The sequence below is a fragment of the Canis lupus genome, chromosome 3 (genome assembly GCF_011100685.1).
Source record: "Canis lupus familiaris isolate Mischka breed German Shepherd chromosome 3, alternate assembly UU_Cfam_GSD_1.0, whole genome shotgun sequence".
NCBI lineage: Eukaryota > Metazoa > Chordata > Mammalia > Carnivora > Canidae > Canis > Canis lupus.
This window is the reverse complement of record NC_049224.1, coordinates 55,718,256-55,734,064: the sequence shown is the minus strand read 5'-3', so window position 1 is coordinate 55,734,064 and position 15,809 is coordinate 55,718,256. Positions and strand designations below refer to the sequence as shown.

Here is a 15,809-nt window from a genome sequence, read left to right as displayed (position 1 = left end):
ATACATAAGCAAAAAAGGATTTCCAAATTTCAGTAATAACTGGTCAGGGAAACTATACTGTTTTACACAGAAGTATTTATATAAATAAAACCTACTCTGGCAAACAGGTAAGGGCAGAGCTGGGACAGTGCTCAGCCTCTCATCATGGTTCTCAGAAGCCCCTGATCTCCAAGGGAGGGAGAAGTGGTTGGACAGCCACGCATTAGAAAACACTCAGGAGGTAAGTCACCCCAGCAACAGAAGATATTAAGTACTTAGAATACTGCAGAAGAATCTGCCAAACCGATATTGAAAGAACCTGATTTTGCTGAGGGACATAAAAGGATTTGGAAGTACATGGTAAGATACGCCACATGCAGAAGTGGGAAGATTCAAAATCCCAAACAAGTCCTTTTTCCGCAGATACACCTATAATACAACCCTGATAAAAATTCTTATGTTCCTATTTTGAGAAAACTGACAAAGATGATCCCAAGGCTCATCCTGAAAATAAAAATGTAAAATAAAGAACATCAGGAGTGCTGCAGAACCACACTATGGAATAAGGACAGGCCTTACTAGAGACGTACCACAGAGCTATAGTCATTTTAAAAAGCAGGAAGTGCCCAAATCAATAGAAATAGCAATGAACAAAACAGAAAGTTCAGAAATAAAGCCAAAACTATACAGGATACAATTTTACAATACAAGTGGCACTTAAGATTGATAGGAAGAGGCCAAATTAGTCTGTAACCTCATTAACCATATTCATAATGCTGAAGAAATAAAAATATACTGCCTTCATCACAGAGTCAAAAATATTCCTAATGAACTAATAGTTTAAATATTTTTAAGTAAAACTATAAAAATAAAACCACCAAATATAGTTGGATATTTGTGTAATCTCAGAGCAGGAAGGCCTTTCTATTTTTTTTTTTTAATTTTTTATTTATTTATGATAGTCACAGAGAGAGAGAGAGGCACAGAGACACAGGCAGAGGGAGAAGCAGGCTCCATGCACCGGGAGCCCGACATGGGATTCGATCCCGGGTCTCCAGGATCGCGCCCTGGGCCAAAGGCAGGCGCCAAACCGCTGCGCCACCCAGGGATCCCCAGGAAGGCCTTTCTAAATATGATTTCAAAATCAAAAGCTGTAATAAGAAAGACTAATAAAATGGACTACAAAAAATCCTACTACATTAACATTTTTAAAAATCTTGTTATCAAAAGACTTCAGCCTTTGGAAAGTGAAAAAAGATAAGCCACAGAGCAGGAAAAGATATATGCACAGTATAGGACAGGAAAGAACTAGTATCTATAATATATAAAGAAATGCCACAAATAAATAAGAAAAAGACAACTTATAAAATGGACAGAATAGGGGCTCCAGGTGGCTCAGTCAGTTAAAGAATGCCTTCTGCTGAGGTCATGATCCCGGGGTCCTGGGATTAAGCCCCGGCTCAGCAGGGAGGCTACTTCTCCCTCTCATTCTGCCCCACTCTCTACAGTGCTAGTGCTCACTCTCTCTCCTCTCCTCTCTCTCAAATAAATAAAATCTTTGAAAAAATAAAATAAAATGGACAAAATAGTTGAATAAGCATGGCACTAAAAAGGAAGTTCAAGTGGCCAAAAAAGAGTTCTTACCCTCTTGGCCTCCAAAGAAATGTAAATTTTAATCCTAATGAGGCATGACTACATGATGCAAAAATTTGAAAGCCTGACAATACCAAGTATTGACAAGGACATAAACGATAGGAGCTCTCATATCCTAAAGATGAAAGTGTACATTGATATAATCTGGCATTATCTGGTAAAGTGAAGGGAAAGGTGAAGATACCCACACCCTTTAGCCAAGCTATTATACCACTGGGTAGACCTAGGAAAAACTGTGCAATGTGCCAAGGGAAACGTGCCCAGAATATTCACAGCAACACTCTTAATAACAGTCCATCCCACTGGAAAACAATGCAAATGACCATCAACAGGAAAAAAGATGCCTAAGTAAGTGGAGTTCTAGACTGCAGAGAAAATAATAATGAGAGAATAATGAAACTATGTGGATAAACTTATACGCATGATATTGAAGACCCAATTAAAAAATTAAATGATCCCATGCATAAAAACTAAAAGCCCATGGAACACTAAATTGTATTGTATTGTTCAGACACACGTAGGTGTGTAACACTGTAATTATAAGCAAGGAAATCATTATTATAAAAATTTCAGAATAGCTGCATCTGTTATCTATTGCTATGTGACACATTATTCCAAAATTCAGCAACCTAACACTGCAAACACGCATTATCTCACACAGTTTCTGAGGCTCGGGAATCCAGAAGCATCTTAGCTGGGTGGCTCTGGCTCAGAGTGTCACGAGGTCACAATAAAGCTGTCAGCCAGGGTTGCAGTCACCTGAAGGCAGGAGGATATGCCACCTGGTGAACCCAACACAGCTGCTGGCAGGCCTCAGTTACCCAAGTGCTTTTGGATTGAGGCCCTCAGGCCCTTGCTACCTGGGCCTCTATACAGAGCTGCCTGAGTGTCCTCAAGACATGACAACAGGCTTCCCCCAGAGCCATTCATCCATGAGAGAATGGGAGAGCCCAAGATGAAAGCTGCAATCTCTTATAACCCAATCTGAGGATCGACATCCCATTATTTCTGCCGTATTCTATTGGTCACATGGGACAGCTATGGACTGGTGGTGGGGTGGGGACATGACCAGGAAGAGGGAATCAGTGGAGGGCACCTGTGAAACTGGTTATCACAATAGCAGCTTCTTCTAGAGGGTTGGAAGGAGGTTATACAGGCACATATGAGGAGCTTCTAAGAAGCTGGCAAGAGTCTACTGCTTGACCTGGTTGGTGGTAGAAGCTGTTCATCTCATACTTATTTGATAAAGTGTACACTGATATTCTCTGCACTGTTCCATATGTATGTTACATATCACAATAAAAATATTCTTTAAATATTTTTAAAACTCTAAATTTCAAAAGACCAGCTAGGAAAAAGTATTTATAACAAGTTAACAATCACATGAAATATAGAAATAATTCTTAAAAATAAAAAACCACACACGTATGTAAATGTTTTTAATAGTCTTTCCTATTATAGTTTTTGATTTTGAAATCATGCTTAAAAATCAATAAAAAATCAATAAAAAAACATATAAACTGGCAATTCACTAAAAAACTAAAAGTATGAGTAAAAACATGAAAATACCTCACCTCAGAATTAAATAAAAATCAAAATAATGATGTACTGTCTTTGGCTCTGTGTATCCATCAAGATAGAAAGAAACGGGGCTTCTCTTACATCATTTGAGGGAAAATTTTTCTGCAATATCACTTGGCAATGCATAACAAGTCCTTAAAATATACAATGCCAAGCCAGCAACCTCCAGAATATGTTTTACCCTGAGAAATTGTCAAAGTTGTGTCAGAGACAGGAGCACACAGTCACTGACTACACATTATTCCAGTTAGGAGAAATGAAGTCAGACTGCCAGGATTGGATCCTAGCTCCAAGATTTACTGTATACATTAGGCATATGGTTGGTGCCTCAATTTCATCATCTGTAAACAGGACATAGATAATACATACTCTTTAGGTCTGGTGAGAGGATTAGGTGAAATCCTACCTATGAACATCTTAAATTCATCACCTGACACAGCACTTAGTAAATTTTCCTTATTATTATTAGCAAAACATTGGAAACAACTTTAATATCCAACAATAAGAAACTGCTTCAATACATGATAGTACATCCGTATTATGCAGCCACTAATACCATAAAATTTATGATATGGATCTGTACTTGTCAGCGTGTAAATATGGCCACAACATATTGTTAGGTGAAAAAGTAGGTTCAAGGGATGCCTGGGTGGCTCAGTGGTTGAGCATCTGGTTTGGTTCAGGTCATGATCCTGGGGTCCTGGGATCGAGTCCCACATCGGCTCCCCACAGGGAGTCTGCTTCTCCCTCTGCCTTTGTCTCTGCCTCTCTCTATATATCTCTCATGAATAAGTAAATAAAATCTTTAAAAAAAGCAGGGCAGCCCCGGTGGCGCAGCAGTTTGGCGCCGACTGTAGCCTGCGGTGTGGTCCTGGAGAGCCGGGATCGAGTCCCACATCGGGCTCCCTGCATGGAGCCTGCTTCTCCCTCTGTCTGTGTCTCTGCCCCCTCTCTCCCTGTGTCTGTGAATAAATAAATAAATTCTTTTAAAAAAAAAAAGCAGGTTCGAAACGAGTATATGTTATTTTTATATTTTCACACATGTATGTAAATATAATAATATGGGACATACACCAAATATTAATATTAACATAAATGCATGCTAATGGGATTTGTATGCCTTTTTTCTTACTTTCTCTTCATATTCTATAATTTTTTCCAATGAATAAGGTGACATGGGAAATATGTGATTAATTTAAAATGGTATAATTCAAAGCATTAAACCTAGAAATCTCAGGAGGTATAAAAGTTCTCACCTAGAGGTCTGAAAGTCTCAGCATGATATCACATTTTAGATAGGGCTACACTTTTTAAGAACATGTATTTTACGTGAACCCTTGACTACAATTGCTTTCACTCATACAACCTTGGATCCCTCCCAGCGTCTGAAATTGAGGCCCAAATACAGGTGATTCTCATTGTTCACAGTAGTTATGTTCTACAAAGTGACCTGGAACACAGAATTAGTGAGTATTATGCAGGGGGCTCCAAGGAGAAACACAGGTTAAGTGCTGTGCTTGCCTCCAGCGGGCACAGCACCATACCCCAAGAGACACAGACATAAGGGGGTAAGCCCCATTCTTTTTTATATAAATTTATTTTTTATTGGTGTTCAATTTGCCAACATATAGAATAACACCCAGTGCTCATCCCGTCAAGTGCCCACCTCAGTGCCCATCACCCAGTCACCCCTACCCTCCGCCCACCTCCCCTTCCACCACCCCTAGTTCGTTTCCCAGAGTTAGGAGTCTTTCATGTTCTGTTTCCCTTCCTGATATTTCCCACTTATTTTTTCTCCTTTCCCCTTTATTCCCTTTCACTATTTTTTATATTCCCCAAATGAATGAGACCATATAATGTTTGTCCTTCTCCAATTGATTTATTTCACTCAGCATAATACCCTCCAGTTCCATCCACGTCGAAGCAAATGGTGGGTATTTGTCATTTCTAATGGCTGAGTAATATTCCACTGTATACATAAACCACATCTTCTTTATCCATTCATCTTTCAGTGGACACTGAGGCTCCTTCCACAGTTTGGCTATTGTGGCCATTGCTGCTAGAAACATCGGGGTGCAGGTGTCCTGGCGTTTCATTGCGTCTGTATCTTTGGGGTAAATCCCCAGCAGTGTAATTGCTGGGTTGTAGGGCAGGTCTATTTTTAACTCTTTGAGGAACCTCCACACAGTTTTCCAGAGTGGCTGCTGCACCAGTTCACATTCCCACCAACAGTGCAGGAGGGTTCCCTTTTCTCCACATCCTCTCCAACATTTGTGGTTTCCTGCCTTGTTAATTTTCCCCATTCTCAGTGTTGTGAGGTGGTATCTCATTGTGGTTTTGATTTGTATTTCCCTGATGGCCAGTGATGCGGAGCATTTCCTCATGTGCTTGTTGGCCACGTCTATGTCTTCCTCTGTGAGATTTTTGTTCATGTCTTTTGCCCATTTCATGATTGGATTGTTTGTTTCTTTGCTGTTGAGTTTAATAAGTTCTTTATAGATCTTGGAAACTAGCCCTTTATCTGATACGTCATTTGCAAATATCTTCTCCCATTCTGTAGGTTGTCTTTGAATTTTGTTGACGGTATCTTTTGCTTTGCAAAAGCTTCTTATCTTGATGAAGTCCCAATAGTTCATTTTTGCTTTTGTTTCTCTTGCCTTTATGGATGGAATCTTGCAAGAACTTACTGCAGCCAAGTTCAAAAAGGGTGTTGCCTGTGTTTTCCTCTAGGATTTTGATGGAATCTTGTCTCACATTTAGATCTTTCATCCATTTTGAGTTTACCTTTGTGTATGGTGCAAGAGAGTGGTCTAGTTTCATTCTTCTGCATGTGGATGTCCAATTTTCCCAGCACCATTTATTGAAGAGACTTTTTTCCAGTGGATAGTCTTTCCTCCTTTGTCGAATATTAGTTGGCCATAAAGTTGAGGGTCCACTTCTGAATTCTCTATTCTGTTCCATTGATCTATGTGTCTGTTTTTGTGCCAGTACCACACTGTCTTGATGACCACAGCTTTGTAGTACAACCTGAAATCTGGCACTGTGATGCCCCCAGCTATGGTTTTCTTTTTTAAAATTCCCCTGGTAAGCCCAATTCCTGAGTGGTGCAGGAGACCCATGTATGAAGAAGGAGGGTGAACACAAAACTGAATCTGGATATACTGGCAAATTGAATTTAAATAAAAAATTTTTTAAAAATGAATCCCGGACATGGGCACAGGTGAATGCAGAGGCCATGGCCTCCCCTCTCCCCTACTGTGTATCTTATACCTACACTCCCGTTTCACCCAACACAGCAATGGTTACAGACCTCACTCACTCTGGGTACCAGAACTGTCAGATTTCTGAGGCAGCCCCAAGGAAGGCGCCAAAACATTTTTATTCCAATCGTGCGCTCTGAAAGTGCTCTATACCCTAGCTCTGCTTTCCACTTCCATATGCTGGTGAAGGGAGTGCCTCGTCTCCAGAAGAAGGTCATCCTAAAATAGTAAATTAGACCTTCAGAGAGAAGACTGTGACTTAGACACATATTTGTTGCTCAGTCTAAAAACATAACCACATCTGATGAGGATTTTAAATCATTCTCCAGATTTCGAAATGTCTATTATTCCTAGAGAGAAATTTGGTCCCCATTAGATTTGTCTGCATATGAAAGACTGCAATTAACATTATTTCTAAGATCCCTATTTTTCTAATGAGTCATTGGGTTTCCTTCCTCTCCTACAACTGCCCAGAAAGAGGCTGGTAAGTCTTAAATGTAAAATACATTCTCACATGTCCAGGGTGAGTAACAGATCTTGCACTCAAATAAGAAAATGAGTAAACTGACCTTTCAATGTCTCTTCCCTTTGTGACACCAAGAATCGTACCCTGAATTCCACCTCTAACTGTTTCAAGATTATTAAACAGGACCGAGATGAGCAAAGTGAACTTTTTTCTTTAATATCTAAGTCAGGAGGAAAAAACAACATTAGGGCAAAAAGTACTCTTAGGATGCACTTTACAAATATAAAATTAGAACTTACCTTAAGATATGAACTATATCCTTCATAAACTGGGTTGCTTACACTATTAAGTTTCTGGAAATGTAAAAACACAGGGTTTTCTTCAGGAAATAATTTCAAATTTAATCAATTTACTTTTTTGAAAACTTCATAAAGTTTTTAACTGTGCCACAAAAAGGGTGACAAGCTGCTGGCTTTCAAAGAACTGCATAGCCCCTTCCTGTTTCTAACAAGCATAAAACAACAACTTTGGAACATTGAACAAAAAAATCAGATGAAAACAACAAAAAAGGTAATATTTTCTAGTCACTGACCACACAAACCATTCCTCCAGAATTTCAGAGACAGTGAGAGGGCAAAGAAAAATATTCCAGAATTCATGACTATAACTTTTACCAAAGGGTATTGTATAGCCTGTGTCTTCCAGAAAGCAGAGCTTGAGGCAAGGATTAACATGCTGACAATCTATTTAAGAGGCACAAGCCCAGGATGGTGAAGGTGAGGATAGAGGGAGTGAGGCACAAGGGAAGATACTAGGAAGCATGCAGAGTGATGGCTCTGGCCTCCTTCAGAACAAGCCAGGAGGAGGCACCAGGCAACCAGATAGGTATGTCTACTCGATACTTGAAACTTTCTCAGAAAGACCTGAAAGAACAAGCTGCACCTCGGAGTAGCCCATGGCAGGGGGGAAGAAAGGGAAATGTCTCTGTGCAGCTCCCTCCTATTATGTCCCATTGGTTCAGGTTCATCACAGGGAGCAAAGGACCCAACACTTCTGGTTTTGTCACCCAGCCTTTAGCAGCCATTCAAGAAGCCAGGCCCCACATCCTGCAGTGTGGCATATCACCAAGATCATAAGGGGGGAGATTTAGCATTTGATAGGGCTCAGCACATGTGGCCCAAAGGCCATATTGGCCCAGAGCCGTACCTATGAACTCCAGCCCGCTTTGAGGGCTTAGCAAGTGGCCAGCAAAGGTAGCAGTCAGGTGCTCAGGAAGGGGAGGGTCAGAAGGAGTCAGCAAGGGAGAGAATCTAATGAGATGCTCAAGGCTGGCATTCAATACAGAATCTTTCAGAAATAAAGCTCTGTCTAATTGTTTTAATATTCTCAGCAATCACAATCCACAATTTCTGCCTGGTTCATTCATTTAATGTGTACGTAATGAGTAGCTACCATGACCCAGGCCCAGTCTGTGTTAGGTTCCAGGAAAACAATAAGACAATCCCAATTCTCACAGAGATCCAAATCTACTCAAGGAAACAAGTCATTTGCTAGACAAATGTTGATTGAGAGCCTAGCACGTGAGCTAGACACTGCTCTAGGCCCAGAGAGTCAATGATTAAGGGTCAATAAAACGACCACAGAATGGTAGACAATGAGAACTATACCAATTATAAACCTGAGTAAGTGATGACCAGTGTTCGAACTACTGTTACTGCAACCTGAATAAAATATATGAAATCCATCAGTATACAGAGCGTTAGAGCAAACACACAACAATTACACAATATAACAGGGCCTGGGCACAGAATGGGGAGATCTGAAAAAAATCCTAGACAATGAAACTAGAATCCAAGAGCCCAGCAAGTCCCTGATAATTCATAAGATGTGTTATTTCAGGAAAAGATACCAGTCTGCATGGGGATCCCTGGGTGGCTCAGCGGTTTAGCACCTGCCTTTGGCCCAGGGCATGATCCTGGAGACCCGGGATCGAGTTCCGCATCGGGCTCCCTGCATGGAGTCTGCTTCTCCCTCTGCCTGTGTGTCTGCCTCTCTGTCTCTCTGTCTCTCATGAATAAAATCTTAAAACCAAAAAGATACCAGTCTGCTGAAAAATTAGCACATAAAATTGGAAAAGATCCCACTAAAAAGAATGGAGTAGGGAAGTCCTGTTGACTGTGGATGTGATAGCCACCAATGAGGAGTGCCACTGAACAGACACCAGCTCAGATAATCATTCTGGAAGGAGCCCCACATTCTCAGTCCAGGTCCCAATCTCCAACCAGTAACACAGAGCTGGACTACATTTTGGTTCCCAATTTGGCTGGGGACCACAGCTGGCTTAGGACTGTGGGATAAGGAAATCACTGGTGTTAATGCTTCTGTACTGGATACAATGATTCGTAAGGTACAATCATAGTAATAACGTCTATAGGTATTTTTATATGTGTCTGTCTACTTTTTACGGAGTTTAAAGCTTAATAAGAATTATACGTATTGAGCTTATAGCTATACTTGAAAATACTTAAGAGAAATTAATCCATGGAATGCATAAATGGTACTGTTTGAAAGTTTAATCGGTTAAATTTATAAATTGAGCATCATTCAAAGAGCAAGTAAAATTAGTGCTTTTCATTTTAACACAAATGTTACTAGGTTTACAAATGAATTTACAAGATTTAGAAGTTGTTCTTTAAAAGTTTAAGATAGAGAGGCGCCTGAGTGGCTCAGTCAGTTAAGGGTCCAACTCTTGATTCCAGCTCAGGTCATGATCTCAGGGTCATGAGATCAAGCCCAGGGTCAGGCTCTGTGCTCAGTGTGGAGTCTGCTTGAGATGGTCTTTCTCCCTCTCCCTCTGCTCCTCCTCTCATTCATGATCTAAATAAATAAATAAATAAATAACTTTTTAAAAGTATAAGATAGAATCCGTTGTTTTATTTATAACTTCAATGAATTAAACACTGGCCAGCATAAATCTCCCTTTCTGAGCTTTCAGACACTAAAGAGCGAAGGACAAGGAAGAGATCCTGGATCACAATGGGCCAGGTATGTACATATATACCCATGTACTGGCTATAAAAACACTGGCAGTAGAGCAATCAACTTTCCCCAGTAGGGGATGGGGTAAGGAGGCAGGAAACAGCAAAAATGCCTAATGCAGCAGGTGATGCTTCAGCAGAGTCTTGAAAGAGAGAAGACAAATACCAGGTAGACAATGAAGGGAGACAAAGGGAAGCGAATTATCAACAGAGAGAGGAGCATGGATATGGTTCAAAGGGGCAACCCAACCCAACTGCAGGTGGTTCTGGATGGCCAGATCTGGGTCAGCAGACACAGGTAGAGGAGGGGCAGTCCTGGCAGCAATGGAAAGCAGGAAAGGGTGACCCTGAGAGGCCAGAGTTTTAGTAGGGTATGACATTATTAGATTTGTGCTTTAGGAAGATCCTTCTGGCAGGCTAAGGAATATGGTCTGAGAGGGAGGAAACACAGGTGAGCGTATAAGCAATGTAGATGACAGTCAATGAGGCTATCCCCTGAGGCAGTGATGGGTACAGAGAGGAGTTAACAGATCTTAGGATACTCAGGAGGTAAAATCTATAGCATGTGGGTCCTGGAGAGATGTGGGTAGGGAATGGGTGCCCAGACAAGGCCAAGTAAATAAGGACAATCAAGAAATGTCAAACAAATAATGAATAGAAACATGGTAACAATAACGAAACATGGTTCTGGAGCCCTTTACTCAAAGATGAAGAACAGCTGTACAATTTCTAGCAATTGCGGTGATGAAAAGGTTTGGGGGAGGGGGAAGGGGAAGCATTATTTTGGACAATGTGAGATGTGTGTGGGGCTCCCAGGTAGAGATGCCTAGGAAGGCTGTCAATAGCTCAAGATAAATAACAGGAGGTAAAATTCAGATTTGGGAATTACAGGTAGGAGGTCACATGGGTCACCTTGAGAGTGGGTGGGATCACCCACGGAATATGAGCTCCGTGGAAGGACAAAAGGACCCGGAGCAAACTCCCAGTGATCACTGAGTTTCCAGAGATGGACAGAGAAGGAGAAGCCATGAAATGCGGTGGACAGAGCAGGAGTCTCACCAGCAGAGCGCCGTGAGAACCACAGCAGGTGCTTCAAGAGCGGGGCGCCACCATGCACAGCCTGTTGTGCACAAGCACCTGCTGGATTCTCTTAGCAAGACACTGAGGACACCTTGAGTGCCGCATCTCCAGAGAGAATGGAGGGAGAGGCAGGTGACACTGGGCGGAGGGGGAGACGGAAGGGGAGGCAAAGGCGGAGATCTGCCCTGTACCTGTCCGGCCGCGAAGACAGGAGTGAGCCAGGACGGGCTGGAGGGAGAGTGAGTCACGGGAGGATCTTCGGAAGCAGCACACTTCCGAAGAGGGTGGTAAAGAAGAAGGTGAAGATGAAGGGGAGAGGCCAGGACCGCCGCCCGGAGAGCTCAGGGCTGCAGCGGGTCGGGAAGAGCCACCCAGAGAGAAGGCAAGTCAGTCAGTCATTCGCGGCCAAAGAAAGGATCAGCGGCTCCTCCCGGAGCTGAAGCCGCAGGTTAGAAACATCGGTGCGGTTACAAGATCTCCCGCGGGGGCTCAGCGGCCCTGGCAGGAGGGCAGACTGATGTCAGGCTGCTCCAGGCCCCGAGACCTGCGCCCGCAGGAAGCACGAAAGGGGAGGCAGCCCTCGAGGGGCCTGCAGGCGGGGGCTGTGCGCGGGAGGCTGCCCTGGACAACCCCAGGCGGGCAGGGAAGGAAGAGAAGCCACGAGATACCCAGCCTCGGGGAAAGAGCTTCAGGAAAGGGCAGGGGCTGTCACGCTGCTGAAATAATCAGAAAGAGCAAGCTGAGTGGACCGTCCCTATTGACCAAAGGTCAAAGCCGAAGACGAAAGGCTCAAGACCGGCCACAGTCAGAGTCACCAATGAGCTTCCAGCCACGGACAGAGCCTCTGGCACCCCACCATTACCAAGAGAGGCCAGAACCGGCCCTGTCCCCACCCAAATGCTCCACAGACAGTACAGGGAGAGAACACAGAGGAGGAAGGGCGTGGCCTGCCTCATGGGGAGAAGGGGCCTCAGGGCGAGAGGAACATGCCACACCTAAGCCAGGCACCTGGGTTCAAGTCCCACAAATGCCACTTGTAAGTTGGGAACCCGGGGCATTTTATGTCCACTCTCATCCTCAGATCTCTCGTCTGTAAAATGAGGGTAATAACAACTACCTGATCTGGTCATCTCAAGGATTAAATCAATTAAAATATTTAATGTGCTTAGAACTGCCCTGTGTGTTAGCTCATTTTCTTATTTCTTCCCCGGCTCAGGGGAACTGATGGGAGTGCTTTCACTTCCCCAAAGCCAGTCAGGGGACACACTGAGAAAACCATTGGCAAAGACTGAAGATGCCTCCAAGGAAGGAATACTGTTCTCCTCAGCCCTCAGAAGGTACAAAAAAAGACTCCAGTAGCTCCTCTGACTCCAGAAGGCCCAAGGCAGGGAGTCGTACAGGAAGAGACATGGGGCTCTCAGGCAGCTTCAAGGATGAGTGATAGACATAGCCCTGGAGATGATGGTGGGGTTTTAAGGGTTTTATACCACCAATGGGACCAACTGGGAGGGAGGAACTGGGACAGAGCTGCTCTCCCAGAGCAAGCCCAGAGACCCTACACACACACACACACCATCCCCAACTGGGACTCTTAAAAACCTGGCTTCCCCCACTGTCTCCCTGCACCCAGCAGGGGGGCGGGGAAGGGGAGAAGCAGCTAGGGGGATGGGGAGGATGCTCCTCAGAGCCTGACTACAGGCATTCCTCCACTTCAGCAGCCGGGAGCCTGTCTCTCGCCATGCTATAGGAGATAGGCTAAGTTATAACCAGAGAAATGAAGAGTGTCTTCAACATTGAGCATGGCAGGAAAGCTATGGCTCTCCAACATATCCTCAGGGTCCCCCTCCACAGAAGGAAAGAAGAATTCTCTTCGGCATGGTGGATAACAGTGACTGATAAAAATAAAGCCAGTTTCTATTTCAGTACAGAACTGAGACCTCTCAATAAATAAGACAAATATAAAAGAACTTCAGCCTCCGTGTATGTTCTCCATGGCCACCCTCAACCCACCTGCTTTAGTGACCAAGCCCATTAGAAAGCAGCCCCACAGGGCTCTGGCCCTGACCCCTCCAGCAGCCAAGTGCTGCCATTCCATTTGCTGCCCAAAGGATGGAATACCTATGGTAAGCCAGGAGCAGCAGACTCACCCTAAACCTGGCCCATGTGTTCAGTTTTCAAGATTGGACTTTTGTCTTGGTTTCCTGACTATATTCCAATTTCATTTTGGAAAAGTCCAGGCCATTTGGCTAATGCCCAGACAACAACCCTAGCTTTCTCCAACATTCTTCTCCCAGAGGACTGAACTCTTCTCTTACTGGATCCTCCCCTGACTGGGGGTTTCCATCCTACCTCTTAGAATCATGGTGGCATGGCCCGCTTTTCTGCCCCTCCGCCATCACACTCCTGGAGTACTGCCAAGGCCAAAGTCACATACTCCCAGGTATCCCACTGGAGTTATTGACCACCACTCTAAAGAAGAAGCGCACAACCTCCCCACCCCACCCACCCTGCAGCTCTGGCAAGCAGCAGTCAAGACCACACGCCCTGTAGGAGGCTGGTGCACTGTAGACTGGAAAGCAGATTTGATAGCACCAGATGAATGGGTTGATTTGAGAGCAGAAGCTCATGGGCTGGAATTTAAGATTTCAGGATGAAACAGGTCTGAGCACTGTTGAAGTCTCCAGTCTGGCCATGGAAATGCGTGTAGGGCGGGGGGGCGGGGAATGCAGGTTGCCAAGGTGAGCAGGGCCAAGAACGGAGATGCTTGGGACTCAGGAGCCCCCTGACCCACTCAAACCAAAGCTGCTGTGTCCCAGGACCAAGACTGGTAGAGCATAATCTTGCCACAGAGCAGGGAGGCCAGAAGGGCATTCACGTGCTTTGTTCTAACATTTTATTTTGGAAAATTTTTAGCTTATCACCAAAGTAGACAGAACCGTGTGATGATCCGCCATGTAGCCATCATTCAACTTCAACAACTGTTGGAATTTGCCTTTATTGCACCAGCCCCCCTCCCAGTACCCTTCCCCCTGCCCCTGGGTTGTTTCAACGCAAATCCCAATACTTGCAAATCCTTCAGTCTGTATCTCTAAGAGGTAAGCACTATTTTTTTTAACATAAGCAGAAATAATTTTCACACCTAAAATATATTCAGCAATTCCTTAATAGTGTCTGACATACAGTTGCTGATCCTATTTCCCCTGGTAGATTCATGCCTTTTCACAGATGGTTTGTTTAAACTGGGATGCAGATAAGGTCTGCATGTTGCCCTGGATGGATATGCCTCTGTCTGGAAAAAGGCCCCGAGGCAATGACTTCAGTGCAAACCGTTTATCTGGGCAGTGACACCGGCAAAACTGGTGGGAGAAGAGGGAAAGGAGCCAGGGAAGGAAAGAGCCGCCAAAGGGAGCACACCACGGGGACAAACGGAGCGTGGTTCCTCTGGACAAGTCCGGGAGAGAGCCTGGGGCAGCCCTGTGGGGTGTCCCAACCCCAGGAGGGGAGGAGAACATTGGGATATTCATCCATCACTGCTGAGGCGGAGGGGCATTAACTCTCCAGGCCATTGATTGTCTGGCACCCTGCTCTGCTTGCTGGACATACTCTTGCAGGAGGCAGAAAAGCCCTCAGGCAGAGGATGGCCCGAGTTCCAAGCAAGCAGGCCCCACCAGGCCCCCTCAGGCTGTCCAGCTTGGGAGACGAGAGCCAACTGCTTCTGCCCCAGTGCTGTTTTCTTTCACCTCCATTCCCCTCCCCGACTTACTCTCAGCCATTTACCTACTAAAGAAATGTGTTCTCCATCCCTTATAAATTCCACATCCTAGATTTGGCAGATTGCATCCGTGGTGGTATCTCCTATGTTTCCCCTTTCATGTTTTACTGTAAACTGAACGGCTAGCAAGTCCAGCAGATCCCTATTCTAACTTCTGATGAGAATACCTGTAGGTCAGGAAGTGTGTCTAACAATTAAAGGTTGTCTCTTCCATTGGTTGGTTCAGTTGCTTAATGAAACATATTCCCAAGCAAGCAGGCCAACCTCCTCCACATGCTGGAAGCCAGACGAACACGAAGTGAACAAATCAGGCTCTGTGTCATCCAAATGCCTTGCTGGTGGATTCTGATCCAGGTTTGCTCGTGACTTGGAACACACACCTGAAGATGTCACTTACTCTCCCACTCCTTAGAGCACCGTTCAAATACCAAGCTCCCTTGAAAGCAATTTGCACACCAGAGCAGTGCAAGCACATATATTTTTGACTTTGAACCTGGGAGGTGTGAATCTGTTTACTTACGCTTAGGTTCAACAAATTCCAAAGCAGAAAGATGGTCAGGTCCTCTAAATCTTATCTACACCATTTCATAACAAAAGTATGCCTGGCTGATTGGAATGCACACAGAGCAGACACTAAAGAAGCATTTGCTCCTGGAGGAATGCAGAAGTTAAATTCAGAGAATGTTCTAGTCCAATGTAGTGTTTCATGCATTATTGACAAGTTAAAGATCATCAGCCACCAGTGTTTGGAAAGGAGCTTCACTATACTTTGGTTAATTATCCAAGGTCACTTCTACTTGCCTCCGATTCACTCATTCCAGAAACACCTACCAATGGGGTGAGTTTAGGAACCATGCTGACCACCAGTGGTTGACCTCCACAATGAAGTCAATGCCTTCAACATCATCCCAGACCAACAACATTCCAGTTTGTGCCCCTTAAATCCATCAGGGACACTGATCTGTTTCATTCAATACACT

At 44.2% G+C, this 15,809-nt stretch overlaps 1 protein-coding gene across 6 annotated transcripts in view; it reads right to left on the bottom strand.

The window, feature by feature from the left end:
- Window positions 1–15,809, bottom strand: part of SH3GL3 (SH3 domain containing GRB2 like 3, endophilin A3) — a 137,415-nt gene that overhangs the window by 91,614 nt on the left and 29,992 nt on the right. For 2 of the 6 annotated variants that reach the window (XM_038532975.1, XM_038532979.1), the window contains exon 1: window positions 7,043–7,140. The exons of 3 other annotated variants lie outside the window; for them this stretch is intronic. The gene's annotated coding sequence lies outside the window, so the exon portion shown is untranslated. Of the gene's footprint in view, window positions 1–7,042; window positions 7,162–15,809 lie in introns of those variants that run through there. One more of the 6 variants, XM_038532976.1, reaches the window with a different exon arrangement.